Below are 17,360 nucleotides of genomic sequence, written 5' to 3' on the forward strand. Positions count from 1 at the left end.
CAAACAAGGATGCTGTGCAGGCAGCTGACATCCTCCTGATGATGTCATTGGCTGTCAGGACGCCGGCAGCTAGAAGGTCATAGTGGTGCACAATGAAAACCTATGGCTTTGTGTAGCTAAAAGGCAGGCTTGTTCCACCCACTAGTTTTGTATACAAGTTTTGTGAAATTTTTAGACCTTTTGACAAGGCACCCCTGAAGAAACCTCAAGGCACCCTGGTTGAAAAAAGATGGCTTAATGTTATGTTTTTTTCTGTAACCCTTTCAATACCACTGAAATAAGGCTTATGTCTGTCGACAGAAGAGCGGGAGTGTTTTACATACCTTGTATGTGTTCCAACTTCACAAGCGAACTGCTTTTAGATAATGTGCTGCAGAAGTACAGCTGCTGGGTTGCTTTCGTGAACACTGCACCTTTCAAACATCTTCAACGTTGCTTTGCTTTGTTAGAACACATTGCAAGTTTACTTGTAGGGAAAAGAGACTGTTGTGTGGTAATTGTGTAAATAAGCACTGCACAGTGACTGCATGTAACTAGATTTAGAAGCATATCTAAATAATTTCAGTGGAATTGCATGCCTTTTACATATACATACTATCAGATGAGCACAATGAACCATGAGTTGTGGTTCGTTTTTTTTTTTTGTTTTTTTTGATTTGAGTTCGTGATCATTCAGCTATGCTCTAAGCAAGCTTATTGTCCCAGATGAACTATATGTATATAGTTTGGTAAGCAGTAAGATGTAATTCAATTGCACAAGTATGTGACAAATATGTACTTATGATTTAATCTACATTTTTGTTTATCTGGGTTTTGTATTAATGCTTTTAACTTAATGTGTTCATGGCTGTTTATACCAGTTTATTCATATTTTATGTAACGTCAAAATGTAAGTGGTATTAACACCTTTCCATCCAGACTACAGCAAATTGACGGCCGAGTGGGATGTTCCTCCTGAGTTGGCGTCATATGACATCTTCTCAGAAGGCGCCGCTTACGGGGCTGTGCAGCGGTGCGCTCTGTGTCCGGCTGTGTCCACCGATGTCAGTGTCATGTGATCACAGTGACCAATCACAGCCGATCACATGACAATTGGAAGCAATGAATGGCTCCTTTTTATGCCATCCATTGTATACAATTGTGTTGTTAGCTGTGATTGGTCACAGCGATCACATGGTACAGACATGGCACAGTCCATCTGTACCATGTGATTAGCTTTGGCCAGTTACAGCGAATTGTAACAGAAGATACAGAATGAATCCGTTTCATTCAGTAAAAATGTAATAAATTGGTATAAGCAATGTGTGTGTGTGTATGTATATGTGTGTATGTATGTATGTATGTATGTATATATATATGTATATATATATATATATATATATATATATATATATATATATATATATATATATATATACACACAGTTGCAAGAAAAGGTATGTGAACCCCTTGGGATTACGTGGAGTTTTGCATGAATTGGGCATAAAATGTGCTCTGAACTTCATCTAAGTCACAACAATAGAAGAACAGTCTGCTGAACATAATACTACACAAACATTAGATGTTGCCATGGTTTAATTGCACATAACATGTAAACATTCACAGTGCAGGGAGGAAAAAGTATGTGAGGCCCTAGCTTAATGACTTCTCCCAGAGCTAATTGGAGCCAGGAGTGAGCCAACTTTGACTCCAGTCAGTGTGATGATATTGGATGTGTTGCTGACAGCTGTCCTGCCCTTAAAAAACACACACCTGTTTTGGGTTTACTGGTTTCAAGAAGCACTGTCTGATGTGAACCGTGTCTCGCAGAAAAGAGCTCTCAGAAGACCTACGATCAAGAATTGTTGACTTGCATGAAGCTGGAAAGGGTTACAAAAGTATCTCCAAAAGCCTTGATGTTCATGTGTCCACAGTAAGACAGACTGTCTACCAATGGAGAAAGTTTAGCACTGTTGCTACTCTCCCTAGGCGTGGTCGTCCTGTAAAAATGACTGCAAGAGCACAGCGCAGAGTGCTGCATGAGGTAAAGAAGAATCCCAGAGTGTCAGCTAAAGACCTACAGAAATCTCTGGCACATGCTAACATTTTTGTTGACACATCTACAATAAGGAAAACATTAAACAAGAATGGAGTACATGGGAGGACACCACAGAGGAAGCCATTGCTGTCCAAAAAGAATATTGCAGCATGTTTGAAGTTTGCAAAAGAGCACCTGGATGTTCCACAGCACTACTGGCAAAATATACTGTGGACAGATGAAACCAAGATTGAGTTGTTTGGGAAGAACACACAACACTATGTGAGGAGAAAAAAAGGCACAGCACACCAACATCAAAACCTCATCCCCACTGTAAAACATGGCGGAGGGAGCATCATGGTTTGGGGCTGCTTTGCTGCCTCGGCCTGGACGGATTGTTGTCATTGATGGGAAAATGAATTCAAGAGTTTATCAAGACATTTTGCAGAAAAACGTACGACCATCTGTCCGCCAACTGAAACTCCGCAGAGGATGGGTGATGCAACAGGACAATGACCCAAAGCATACAAGTAATTCAACAAAACAATGGCTGCAACAGCACTGAATACGTCTTCTGGAGTGGCCCAGTCAGAGTCCTGACCTCAACCCGATTGAAATGCTGTGGCATGACCTTAAGAGAGCGATTCACACCAGACATCCCAAGAATATTGCTACACTGAAACCGTTTTGTGAAGAGGAGTGGTCCAAAATTACTCCAGATCATTGTGCAGGTCTGATCTGCAACTACAGGAAACGTTTGGTTGAGGTTATTGCTGCCAAAGGAGGGTCAACCAGTTATTAAGTCCAAAGGTTCACATACTTTTTCCTCCCTGCACTGTGAATGTTTACATGTTATGTGCAATTAAACCATGGCAACATCTAATATTTGTGTAGTATTATGTTCAGCAGACTGTATTCTTCTATTGTTGTGACTTAGATAACGTTCAGAGCACATTTTATGCCCAATTCATGCAAAACTCCACGTAATCCCAAGGGGTTCACATACTTTTTCTTGCAACTGTATATATGTGTGTGTGTGTGTGTGTGTGTGTGTGTGTATGTATGTATGTATGTATGTGTATATATATATATATATATATATATATATATATGTGTATATGTATGTATATATGTATATATAAAATTAATAAGCATACTATCACCAGTCAGTATTCCTTCTCACCGCCACGCCAGTTATATGATAAAGCTGTACTGGACTGGTAACGATAAATAAAACAAAAAATTGTGAATTTTTTTTCATTTCTTCATTTTCCAAAACATTACGATGAAAAATTACAACTTCAAAAAACTTGCCATGCCTCTTACTAAATACCTTGGACTGTCTATTTTCCAAAAAGGGGTTATTTGGGAGATATATGTACTATCCTGGCATTTTTTGGGCCTCAAGAAATGATAGGCCGTCAGTACTAGTGGTGCACCAAAATGAAAATTCTTGAACTGAAAATTCAGGATGCATTTGGCCGAGATCCGAAATGGACAGTTTTTAAATATATTTTTTATATATAATTGTATTAGACTGTTTAATATTATGAATTTAAATGAACATGAGGCCTCCCCATTGAGGCCTGGTTCACAATCATGCGTTTTTTAGGGTTTGTTTGCAGAAACGCTCTAAAGTCCATTTCACTTGGTTTCCTATGGGACACTTTCACATCTGATTTTTTTGAGCTGCTGCATTTTTGGAAAGGGCCAGGGACTTTCTTAAATGCAAAATGTGTTTTTGGTTCAATAGACTTCAGTGGAGACACTGCAGAGACCGCATGTAATGCAATTTTTTTTTTATGAGTTTTCATGCTTTTGCCACTTTTTTGATGCGTTTTTGAGTTATGACCAAAAACAAATTAAAAAAATGTGAAACGCATCAAAAAGTAAGTCAAAATGTGCATGCAAAAATGCAAACTGCACTGCAAAACGCAAACTACATTGGTGTGAACCAGGCTTAAAATGCATAAAAACATGCACATGTGTTGCGTTCTTGATGTGTTTTGTGTTGTTAATCTGCCCAGCAACAAGTTTGCCAAAAAAATGTAAAAAATGCGAAATGCATAAAAAATGTGACAAAACGCACGCGTTGTGTTTTTGATGCATTTTGATCTGCCCAGTAAGTTAGCCAAAAAAATCCTTTCAAATATGTTAATGCAAACCACACTGCAAAGTGGACAAAATGCAAACTGCATTGTTGTGAGCCAGACCTGAAATGCATATAAAACCCAACAAAAACGCACACGTGTTGAGTTTTGATGCAGTTTTTTTGGTCACATGACCTATGAAAAAAATCACTCCAAAATGCCGATAACACTATTTTTGGATTCCGATATTTTGGTGCATCCCTAGTCCGTACATTAGGACAGATATTTTTTTCAGATATATCCCACAGTTTGTGAACTCTAACTTTCCTGCAGACTAAATAATATACACTTATTTTGGTTATTTTCACCCAAAAAATGTAGCAGAATACATGTTGACCTAAATTTTTAAAGAAAAGTTATTTATTTGCAAAGTTTTAAAGAAAATTTTTTTTTCTTTCAAAATTTTCAGTCTTATTTATCAAAAAACAAAAATAAAAATCAGTGGTGATTAACCCCTTCACGCCTAAGGGTAAAACAAATCTTAAAGCCTAAGTACAATTTTACAACTTTGATATATGTTAGTAAAACTGTACATACCACCACAACTACTTTGTACATCCAGGTGAATTATACCTTGTTTTTTTCCAGGACAAATTGGGCTTTCGTTTGGTGGTAAATGGTAATGGATATCTCCTGATTTTTTTTATTTTTTAAAAACTGGCCCAAAATGGTAAAAAAAAAAACATTTTTTTTCTATTTAGCTGTGTGTTTCTTGTTACTACCATAACCTACCACCAAAGAAGAACCCAAAATAAATTTTCCAGTTCTTGAAGATTGCAACGATACCATATATGTGCATGTTATTTGTTTGTACCTCTACTACAGCCCAGAAACAATAGTGTGCATTTTTTTTTTTTTTTTTTACCTACACCGCGCTGACACTAACTGACACTGATACCAATTAACCACTTCTCGACTGCCCTATAGCAGAAATATTGCTACCGGGCGGCACGGGTGCGCAAAATCACATGTGTGTATATATACGTGATTTTGAATTTCCGGGTAGGGGGCGCACGCAAGCCCTACCCGCACCGCCATTCGCCGCTGCAGCTGTCAATCACCGGGTCCCTGCCGGTGATTTCTGATGATCTCCGACGGGGAGAACTATTTTGTTTCTCCTCCCTGTCAGCTCAAGCACACTGCTTTGGATGGCTGTGCAAAGCACAGCCATCCAAAGCAGTGTGATTACAGTGAAGCACACTGACACTCCCAGCACAGTTAACTCTTTGATCGCCCCTCATGGTAGCCCCTTCCTGCCCAGTGCCATTAGTACAGTGCCAGTGCCTTTTTTTCTTTTTTTAGCACTTTTCACTGTATTGGTGTCACTGGGGATGTCGGTGACACCAAGTCAGTTCCCTCCAGTGTCAGAATGTCTGCTGCAGACCCACTATAAGTTGCTGATTGCTGCCATTACTAGTAAAAATTAAAAGGTAAAAAAGTGTGTTTTTTTTTTCAAAAATGTTTTTTGTTTAATGGCGCAAAAATTAAAAACCGCACAAGTGATCAAATTCCACCGAATGAAAGCTCAATTTGTGGGGGAAAAAAGGACATAAATGTTATTTGGGTGCAGCATTGCATGACCGTGCAATTGTCAGTAAAAGTAACACAGAGCCGCAACACAAAAAATGGCCTGGTCAGGAAGGGGGGTAAATCCTCAACAAGGCAAATGGTTAAAAAAATATTAAAATAAACCCTGACCTTTGACCCTAACACTGGCACTGAATTCGATCAAACATTGATCTAGCTATTTTTTATCTTATTTTTTAGTATTTATCTTATCTTTTTTTTTTTTAACAGGTTTTTTTTTTCTCTCTGCAAGGAGAGAGATTCCTCCATTCAGAGAGGAAAAAAAACAATGGTGGCGGACTTCACAGTGACTGATCACTGTGATAGCCAATCAGTGGCTATCACAGGGATCATGTGACCCGGGATAGGGAGTCCTGGGTCCCGATCGTTAGAATGGACCTGGGGCTCTCAGTGTCTTTGTGCTGTGAGCGCGCTATGTGGTGCACTCCCAGCACAAAGACAGGTACGCAAATATGTGGCCCCACAGAAAAAAGCCCAGTTATGTGAGGCCGCATTTGTGTGATGTTGGTGTCAAGGGGTTAAATACCACCAAAAGAAAGCTCTATTTGTGTGAAAAAAAAATGGTAAAAGTTTAGTCTGTTGCGTGACCACATAGTTGTCATTCAATGTGCACCAGCGCTGAAAGTAGAAAACCGGCCTGGGCAGGAAGGGGGTAAAAGTGCCTGGCATTGAAGTGGTTAAACTCACAATAAAAAATTTACTATATTGCAATTATATTGCAAGGATTACCAATCCTTAATCACTTCCATAGGACACAACAGTCACGGAGATTACCGGGAGCGCTCCACCGGGGGCGCGCAGTAGAGTGTGTTTCCGGGAGGACGTCATATGATGCCCTCCCAGAACTGGCCGGCCACAGTGTAGCCGTCATTCGGCTATCTGCGGTCAGCAACTGGTTAAAAAGCACATAACGTGTGAGAGTAAGTGCTTGTTCACCCCAGCTCACACGCACATCTCACCAGCTCACATGCACACCTGTTGTGTGTACATGGCACATAAAATCCAGTTGTTTTCTACATTTCCTAGCGCTGAACCTGTGTTTTAACCATTTTTTGTTGCTTTGAGCTGTACAGGATTTGATCGGCAGCTGCGGGAGCCAATGGCTCCAGCTGTTGCCTCTGTGTCCGCCTGCACAGCAGGGAATGTGTCCTCTGATCTCTGCTGAGCTGACTGATGGTTTTTCTGTATCTGCTACGCTTGTGCAGAGCAGACACTGACACAATCCACTCCCCTCTGTGATCGGTCGGATGTAAACAGATTACCTGTTCGTTTACACCCGACTGCTATCCTATCCGCTAGACAAATGAGGAATTTGTCTATTTTTAGTGGATTGGATGTCGGAAGGTGTAAATAGACACATGTCCATTTACATCCTCTGCTCCATCGAGGATAATGCATGGTCCGATCTGGTCTGCCTAAAAAACCTGCAGGTGGACCCAATCGGTCCGCCCGTGTGAAGTGGACCTAAGAGCTGATTCACACATGTGCCCTGTGTATTGAAGCTCAGGTTTCTCAGCTAGTTGAAACAGTAGTTCAGCGGTTCAGATCAGGTTCAGGACAGTTTCAGGTCAGGATTTTATCCTGTTCCCACATGTGCGGTTTAGAAACTGTTCTCATAGATGTCAATGGTTTGTAATCCGCACCTGAATCAGAGTACATTGCTCAAATTGTACAGGATTCTTTTTCAGTCCGCACTGCCAGTGCACGAGACATATGTGAACAGGCACCATAGGCAGCAATGTTATTTCACGTGTCATGCGGATTGGAATTGGTTCAAACCACATCCAATCCGCATATATGTGAACCGGCACATGACTACGCTGCTTCAAAAAATCTGCTAGCTGATTGAACGGAACCCCCGCAACAGGCTCAAAGAAAAATACAGAACCGAGGCTGAGAGCCATCTGCTGTGTGCTGGAGGGGGGGCTCCCTTCCTGGGAGGCTGAGGTGTTGACTTAAAGTTCTATCAGAGATCAGGTAAGAACCAGACTTGCTGCTTTGGATTTAGGCTAGTACATACTATACGGGAATGTGCTTTGTTCATTTTTCATGTCTGAGGTTTACAACTACTTTAGATGTACAGTACATTATTATTATTATTATACAGTATTTATAAAGCGCCAATAGTTCGCTCAGCGCTGTACATTACATTGTCTTATAGAACCTGTATTTTGCATGTTTTGAAAAACAGATATTTGAAGGATAAGCAAATTATCTGCTGCTGCTATCTATCATCTTCTGAAAACTAAAATATCAGAATTGCTTGGACTAACCCATTAAATAGCATATACGTGCTAATGTATGTCCTTAACCATCTCTTTAATTGTAAGGGAAAAATGGGTGTTTAAGGCAGTGTCGCAGATAAATCACTGAATACAATTTCCTTTTATCTGTTTTTTTATGTAAGGGAAGTCTTTGGAACTCTTTTTATAATGAACATTGCAAGTGTGTTGTATGACTAACTTGAAAGGAAAAGAATTACTATTAACATACTATAGAAAAACAGCTCCTACCTTTTTTGTATAGAGTGTTCTTGCAAATGTGAGACACACCTTTTTGCTTTTAACTTTAAATCCAATGAATACTGTAGAAAGTAGTTGCTATGTACTTTAAAGTAAATGCCAAATTTCTTATTCGTACAGTACAGGACACAGGATCTTGGTTTTACCCATGGGTTATATGCAGCTACCTTCTGGCAATTGCTTGCTGGCAAAAAAAAAAAATGCTGCAGTGTCCTTTCTTGTGTAACTTCTATCACTCCCAACAAGCCTTAAAGTGAATCTAAGGGCTGTAATTTAAAAAAACAAACATGTTATACTTACCTGCTCTGTGCAGTGGTTTTGCACAGAGCAGTCCCTTTCTTCTTTTTGGGTTCCCTGTTGGTGATCCTGGCTCCTCAAGACCAGAAATGAGTCTCATCTCCATATGAGAAGAATGTTTTGGCTCAAATATTGGTTGGCGGAATTCTTGTGCAAGAGGTACCTTGAGAGGATGCCTTTCAAGGGAGAGTGCTTGTTTGGTTCTTTCTTAGACAAGTACATCAATTAAATCATGGGTGGAAAGAATATTCTCCTCATCCAGCAAAAAAACTTGTGCTCCTGCAGGGTAGTCCTTTGACTTCTGAGGATAGAAAAAAGTTTTTTTTTTTTTTCCCCCTCAGGCCTCACGTTCTACAAGTCTAAACCTGAAATGCACTTTCATCAGATTTCGTGGACCAAATTTTTAAAATTGTTTTATTGGATATGTTTTATAGCCGAAAATCTTTTTTTTTTCTTCAAAATTGTTGGTCTTTTTTGTTTATGTAAAAAGGGGGTAAATCTTCTGGAGGTCAAGTGGTTAACATACCAAATGTTTTGTTTTTCATTTTGTGGATACAAATGTGTTTTACTTATGTCAACAAACAAAATTTAAAAATTTCCTATTATGTGTAGTTGTTAGTGCAAAAGCTTGCTTATAGTGGTTGCGTAAATTTGTATTCCAGTTTGAAAGGTGTTTTGTTATGCCTAATAATATTGAAATGGTTAGGTGGAATTCTGTTGCTAATCAAGCAGTAACTAGTCTATGTTCTGCACTTTTCTATTTAAGTATGGCTCCTTTCATAGTAAATTAACAAGCTGTATTTTTATTTGCTAAGTAAACTTAATTATATTTGTTTTTGCAGGTCTGATATAATCTTTATTCTGATATTGGGTGAATGCTGTTTACATGCTGAGGATATCAGGTATGTGTTTTGTACAAAACTAGACAACCTACTTTATGGCTGGAAATTTAAAGTGTCACTAAACCCACAAGAAAAAAATCTGTATATGCAGCAATGTATCTCTTACATTTTAAGCTCCAAGGAGCAGGGTCCTCCAAACCCTGCTGTATTGAACTGTATCGTTGCTGTATTGTCTCCCTTTTATATTGTAAAGAACTGAGCAAACTGTTGGCGCTATATAAATCCTGTATTATTATAGTAATAATAATGTATCCTTGTCATGCTCACTCTGGAACCAAAGGGGTTAATCTTCAGCTTTGTGTTTAACTGCTTCCCCGCCGCCCTATAGCAGAGCTACTGCTGCAGGGCTGCGCAAAATCACATATTTATACGTCAATGGGGGTGCGCGCGCCGCCATTGACAGCTACAGCTGTCGATTGCCGAGGAACAGTGACAGGGGAGAGGTCTGTGTGTAAACAACACAGATCACTCTTGTCAGCACGAACAGGCTGCTTTGTATTGCTCTGCACAGCAGGAGGGGGGTACCGCCTGGAACTTCTGAGACCGCCGCCACAGAGGTTGTTAGTGACGGAGTTCTCAAGATGTGTAGAGAAGGCCTCTGCCCTGCTCTCTTCTCTGCAGGAGTTGGAGAGCAGAGGGTCGTTATCCAGGTCTGGTGGCTTATCTGGACAAGCTCCTGTTTGCAGACTTGGTAACGGCTGTCGAGGGACATAACCTTAGTGGTGAGACACCTGGAGAATTTAAGCTGACTAATAAACTTATACAAGTCGAATTTGGTCCCAGCCCAAAGGATGGTGTACCTGGGCAACAAACTGGATTCCACCCTTCAGAAAACTCTTCCATCCCGGCGGTACAATGGGCAGGTTTGCCTCCAGCTGTTCACTCTGGATGTCTACTGTTGCCGGCAGGAGTCTTTATACAGGTACCCCCCTCCAGATGAAGAGGACCCTCTGGTGGTGGAGGAGGTCAGCCAATTTGGCCCAGGGGCTGTTATGGGCTTTACCCATCTCCAGGGAAGTTGCAACGGACACGAGTGCCAGGGTTTGGGGAGCGCATCTAGAAGGGTCCGTGGCGCAGGGTTCTTGGCTACCAGAGGAGAACAGATCCTCGAACTGGAAAGAACTCAAAGCGGTATCGCGGGCCCTTGTAGCCTTCCGGGAGCAGCTACGGGGCCAGCATGTACGTATCCTCTCGGACAACAATTCCGTCATGGCGTATGTCAAAGACAGGGAGGGACTCGAAGCAAGACTCTGTGGTCCCTGGCCTCGGAGCTGCTCACCTTGGCCGAGACCAATGTAGCCTCCTTATCTGCCGTCCACCTGAAGGGGGATCTAAACCAGGTGGCAGACTTTCTCAGCAGGAGACAGCTGAGGGAATCAGAATGGTGCTTAGTTGGGAGATCTACCAAGCCATCATAAGGGAGTGGGGGTCTCCATCCATAGACCTTATTGCGTCGGGCCAACATACCATAGTTCCGTTTTTCTTCCCTCTAAACCGATGGGATAGGGTGTTGGCAGTGGATGCACTAGCGCAGCGCTTGGACTTTTTCCTGTGTTCTCCCTTCCCCCTAGTCTCCTTATTGCCAGCAGTTCTGAGGAAATTCAGATCCGAGTGAACTCCCCTGATCCTGATAGACCCGCACTGGCCCAGACTAGCTTGGTTTTCAACCCTGGTGGCCCTGGCTGTCTACCCTCTTTGGATGTTGCCGTGCTGAGAGGACTTGCTGTCTCAGGGTCCGGTCCTATGTCCCCAGGTAGACAGATGGAACCTAGCGCCCTGGTTTCTGAGGAACAGCTGCTGAGGCGCAAAGGGTTTTCAGCTAGGGTAGTAACCAATCTCCTAAATAGTAGAAAAGAAGAGACCTGTTTTATCTACTTTAATATCTAGAAGCTTTTTAACAGAAGTTGTGCTCAGATTTCCTTGGAAACATATAAGTTCGTTTCAGTCCTGGAATTTTTGCAGGTGGGGGCCGACAAGGGGCTAGCGGTGAGTACGCTGAAAGGCCAAGTATCGGCTCTTTGCGTATTCCTGGAGTCTCCCTGTAATGCAAGGCTGGATACAAACACCAAGAGCAAGTCACAAACACCACACAGTTACAAGAGCGAGTCACAAACACCACACAGGTACAATTAACCAGCACTTACACCATTATTCTAAGCATGTGGGAGACCCGCTGCCAAGTGTACAGCTGCCCTGGCACATCATACAGCATCCACTCAGCACCCCAAGAAATAACAGAATCCAACTGCAGTATTCTTGCACTGTCAAAACCTCTACTTTTATTAAAACACAACTTACAGGAGGATATATCTTAGTCATCACAATCTACATAACGCACACCAATAGTAATGTGAGCATTACAGCATGAAATAAGCCCATCTTTTGACAGCGTCACAGCATAGAATTAATACATTACCGAAGCTATGGGAAGACAGGAAGGAAGAGATCCCATCGGAACCATGATGCACAGGGAATCGTGGAGAAGCCTTGAAACACGTTTGACCGATGAACCCATGTAGCCTTGGCAGGAGTCCCAGCGTCAGAGCGTCCCCTTTCGCATGGGAGGGCTTCTAGTCTCACTGTGTCCAATTCTCTTGTTATATACCCCATTAAGCTCTTCTGGCAACTTTTCCAAAATGGGCGGGCGCCACACCTATCTCATGAGGCGTTAGCAGAAAGGTCCCCTGAGGTAAGAGTCGCACCCAGTATCTTTACTGGACAAACAAATTCTTATCTGGTACTCCCAATCCTAATGAAACGTCTCTTTCTACACAAACAACTTATCTACTCTTAATTTAAGGATTTCTAACTTCTCAAACAAGTAAACATTTTTAAATACACAAACAAGTTCTTATCTAATTTAAGCAGTCTAATGTAACATTTCTTCAGGTCACAAACAAGTTCAATCTCTCAAACACTTCTTATCTGCTTTAAGCAGTCTGTCTTGTGACTGTTTCTTTAGCCTAGAGAAATGACAGAGTAATTTCTCGTGCTTCTGGCATATGGGCAACGGTGCTTTATTGTAAAGTTCCCCAAGAAACAAAGGGTCCAAGGCCAAAACATTTCATAGGCATTACACTCCCTTAGTCAGGGAGGGGCTAGTGGCTAGATTCTTTAAGTCCTTGACCAGAGAGAGACCAGTAAGAGGCCCTTTCCAAAGTGGAACCTGAAAAATGTGCTGACAGGCCCCCCGTTTGAACCTTTGGATTCAAGTTCCCTCAAAACCCTGACCCTCAAGACAGTATTCCTGGTAACGGTTACTACAGCGAGAAAAGTGAGTTGGAAGCCCGATCAATCATGGCCCCCTTCCTCCAGATTTTTGCAGATAGGGTAACGTTTAGGACGGACCTGGCCTTCTTACCCAAAATAGCCTTGAGATTTCATCGAGGCCAAGAAATTACTTGTACCTTCATTTTGTTCTAACCCCTCGTGTGACCAGGAAATTTCACACGTTGGATGTTAGAAGATGTGTTCTCCTTTATTTAGATAGGACTAAACGGGTCACAAAGTAAGATTCCCTTTTCTTATCATTTTGAGGAGCAAGCAAGGGTTGTAAAGCCTCTAGGAGCACTTTAGCGAGGTGGCTAAGACTGCCAATTAGACCGGCGTATCTGACCGAGGGTCTGTAAATCCCGGAGGGCATCATGGCACACTCCACCTGGGCCATGGGGGCCACGTACGCTGAGCTGGCTGGTGCAACCCCAGGACAGATTTGTAGGGCTGCTACCTGGTACAATTACAACACCTTCGTTAAGCATTATAGACTTGACCTGGTCTCAGTAGAGGAGCAGGCCTTCAGACGCAAGGTTCTACATGCGGTGATCCTCGTGTATCCTCTCAATGTGCTGTCCTGAAAGATGGGGAGGGGGAAAAAGCAAAGTTACACTTACGGTAATGCCTTTTCCAGGAGTCTTTCAGGAAAGCGGCAAGTAACTTTTTCCTGTCATGGAACCCTTGAAAAGTATTTTCAGTCTCCAGGCACCCCAGTCTCTAAGGCTTGGTTCACATGACTGCATGCTGGGGAATGTGTGCAGAATTGGACGCATTCCTGACACGCAGACAAAATGCACTGCTCTTTAAAAGACGCACAGGGGTACCTTAATGGTACCCCCATGCATCGGCAAACATGGTACATTTTTGGTGCAGTGCAATTTTAAAAGGGTCAGGAACATCTTTCCCTGCGTTTCTGCCAGTAGGGCAGTCCATTGAAATGATTGGGCTGCCCTACACACAAATTCACAGATGTTAACCAAAGGCTTGTTCACACATGAGGCTGGGGAACAATAAAACCATACAGTTGAGCCATTTTTTTACCACCTCCAATTGCTCCCCCTTTAGCTGCAGAGGCAGCAACTAAGGTTGTACACATGCTGTAGCTGCAGCTGGTAGTATGCCCCCAGGTTAATGGGGTTGTTCTGCGATCGCATGCATTTCATGCGGTTGTAGCACATTGATGCTGCATTTAGAGGGTTAAAACAGGCGGAGGAAAAGACATATTCCCTCTTCGCTGCCCGTCGAATGCCTCTGATAAGCAATCCGAGCATAGATTGCTTTTTAGAGGAACGGCAGTCCTTGCTGCTATTATGAATGAAACCTGAAAAAGCAGTTCTGATCTTACAGGATTAGGGAACAAGATTCTAACAAACGTACAGCGCATTCATAAACTTTTCAGACCCCATTCACTTTTCCATTTTGTTATGTTGCAGCCTGATACTACAGTTTAAATTCATTATTTTCTCATTAATCTACATTCAGTACACTATAATGACAAAGTGAAAGCAGAATTTTAGAAATGGTTGGAAATCTATGAAAAATTTAAATATCACATTGGAATAAGTATTCAGATATTTTACAACAACAATTTGAAATTTAGCTCAGGTGCCTCCCATTTCTCTTTATCTTGCTGAAATGTTTTTACACTTTAATTGGAGTCCACCTGTGGTAAAATAAATAGATTGGACAGGATTTGGAAAGGCACACTCCTCTCTATAAAAGGGCTCACAGCTGACAATGCATACTGTATCAGAGTAAAAGCCATAAGGTCAAATGAACTGCCCGCAGAGCTCAGAGTCAGGATTGTTGCAAGACACAGATTTTGGGAAGGCTTCAAGGGAGAGAAGGGCCTTACTAACAGGGGAACAAGAACTCCATGGTCACTCTGAGCTTCAGAGATCCTGTGTGGAGTTGGGAAAAAAGTTTCAGTAGGATAACCATCACTGCAGCCCTCCACCTCAGTGAAAAACACATGAAAGCCTGCTTGGAGTTTGCCTGATGGACTCTTGACTGTGAGGAACTAGATTCTCTGGTCTGTTCAAACCAAGATTGAACTGTTTGGCATCAGTTCTAAAAGTTATATCTGGAGGAAACCAGGCACAGCACATTATCTGCCCAATACCATCCTAACAGTGAAGCATGGTGGTGGCAGCATCATGCTCTTGGGGTGGGGGGGTGTTCAAAAGCAGGGACTGGGAGACTGGTTAGGGTTGAGGGAAAGCTAAAATAGAGCAAAGTACAGAGATCCTCAATGAAAACCTGTTCGACAGCTCTTAGGACCTCAGGCCAGGCCAAAGGTTCACCTTCCATCATGACAACGATCCTAAGCACACAGCCAATACAATACAGGAGTGGCTTAGGGACAACTCTGTGAATGTCCTAGAATGCCCCATCCAGAGACCTGACTTGAATCCTATTGAACATCTGTAGATGGCTGTCCACTGATGGTCCCCATCAACCTGACTGAGCTTGAGAGCTTTGCTAGAAGAATGGCAGAAAATTCCCCAATCCAGATGTGCAAAGCTTGTTGGGTCATACCCTAAAAAACCTTGAGGCTGGAATTGCTGCCCAAGGTACTTCAACAAAGTACTGAGTAAAGGGTAAATGTGATATTTCCTTTTTTATTTTTAAATACACTCACAGACATTTCTAAAATTTGATTTTCATTTTGTCATTATATGGGGTACAGAGTGTAGATTAACTGCTTCCCACTTGGCCAAAGCACATAGACGGCCGGGTGGGACAAGCGCCGTTCTGAGTGGCTGTGCCTGTATATTCTCTCAGAATCTGGGCACGGGCGTGGCACTCTGGTGATGCTTTTTATCTCCTGGGTCAGCAGATGGACTCTGTGATTGACCCTTCTGATCACATGATGGTAGTGTCCAATCACATCCATCATGTACTGTAAACATTGCAGGCTGTCACTTGATTGACTATTTCTCCTGACACAGAGCCCACAAGTGAGTCGGAGAAGCCGATCTGTGTTGTCAGCGAGGGTTCAGTGAGTTTTGAAGCATTTTCACTGCTTTCACACACTGATCACCCAGCCAGTGCCTCACCAACATTCGTTGCAATACCACCAGTGCCCCATCGACATCCAAACACCATGTCTAAAAAATACCCCAGCAAGGAGGCATTCCAGATACTGAGAATGACAGATGAGAGCAGTGGGGGAACTCTTGCTGTCAGACTCAGATTCTGAGTATGAGCCAGTTGATAGCAGTGGTTCAGTATCCGATTCTGAAGAGCAGAGAGTCCCAACAAAGTGATTCGGGTATCTGAGGAGGAGAAGGCTGCCACAAGAAGCACTTTAAATTCTGGTGCAGTGGCGAGCACAAGCAATGCAGCACTCCCAGATGATAGGCCAGGTACTAATAGCTGGGTGTCACGTCCACCACAAAGTAGGGCCCATACTAGCCTCCCAGACTTGCTTTTAAATCCCATATGGATCCCCTCTAATTCGGCAGAACCTACAATCCTACCTTTTACAGTGCAGCCTGGCCCTCAGATAATGTTAATGGAAAATGTTACACCAATTTAATTTTTTTCATTTATTTTTTTTACTGATGATTTGTTGAATTTCATTGTGAAGCAGCGTAACCTTTATGCCAACCAATACATTGCCAACAATCCCAATTAATCGTATGCCTATCCATTTGCGTGGAAGCCTTTTGGAGGAATTTAAAGTTTTTCTTGGACTTACATAGCATATGGGGCTGACAAAAAAAAAAAAATGAACTCCATGCCTACTGGTCCACCCACCCCGTACATCACATGCCAATCTATTCTTAATATATGCCCAGAATACACTATGAGATGACCATGAGGTTTTTACACTTCATTAATAATGCCCAGTGCCCTCCTTGAAATCATCCTAATTACAACAAGCTGTTCAAAATTCGGCCACTCAATCTTTTTTTCAGTACTTTTTCTGATTTATTTTTCTATTGACAAAAATTGTGTGGATGAGTCCCTCGTCCATTTCACTGGAAGGCTGGGCATTAAACAGTATATCCCTAGTAAACGTGCCAAATATAGGATAAAGTTCTACAAGGTATGCGACAGGGCCACAGGATATACATATATTGTCAAAATTTATGAGGGAAAGGACATTTGGCTAGATTCCCCTGGATGCCCTACCTATGTGGAGCCAGTGGCAAAATAGTTTATCTACATACAGATGGTAACTCTTCTCGAATAGTGGTTACAAATTTTTACACAAATCTCCCGCTATTCTGCCATCTCTGTCTCCATCAAACTGTGGCCTGTGGAACAGCAGGGGCCTCCTACAAAGATTGAAGAAATACTAGCCCTAAAGTGTAGAGATAAGATACACCTATATCCTTTCCTCAATCCACGATTACACCTCGGTGAAACAAGACAAGGTCCCCAAAAACTCAAGTGCATACACGACTTTAACCAGTTCATGGGGTGGGTGGATATGAATGACCAAATGCTACAGCCCTACTTGCAGTCAGGAGATCAATTTATTGGTATAATAAGGTGTCCATCTACTTTTTTTAGTTAGGCCTATACAGTTTATATGTCATCTTTTGTAAGTGCACCAATTCTACCTGGAATATCAAGAGGACATTATTACAGCCTTTCTCTA

General features: G+C 42.2%; 1 protein-coding gene across 1 annotated transcript in view; it reads left to right on the forward strand.

The window, feature by feature from the left end:
* The window catches only part of RAP1A (RAP1A, member of RAS oncogene family), a 93,334-nt gene that overhangs the window by 22,172 nt on the left and 53,802 nt on the right, over positions 1-17,360 (forward strand). The window contains exon 2 of the mRNA XM_089668309.1: positions 9,416-9,475. The gene's annotated coding sequence lies outside the window, so the exon portion shown is untranslated. The remainder of the gene's footprint in view (positions 1-9,415; positions 9,476-17,360) is intronic.

This window comes from Staurois parvus, unplaced genomic scaffold (assembly GCF_062004578.1).
Source record: "Staurois parvus isolate SC_StPar_1 unplaced genomic scaffold, SC_StPar_1.0 ptg000056l, whole genome shotgun sequence".
Lineage (NCBI taxonomy): Eukaryota > Metazoa > Chordata > Amphibia > Anura > Ranidae > Staurois > Staurois parvus.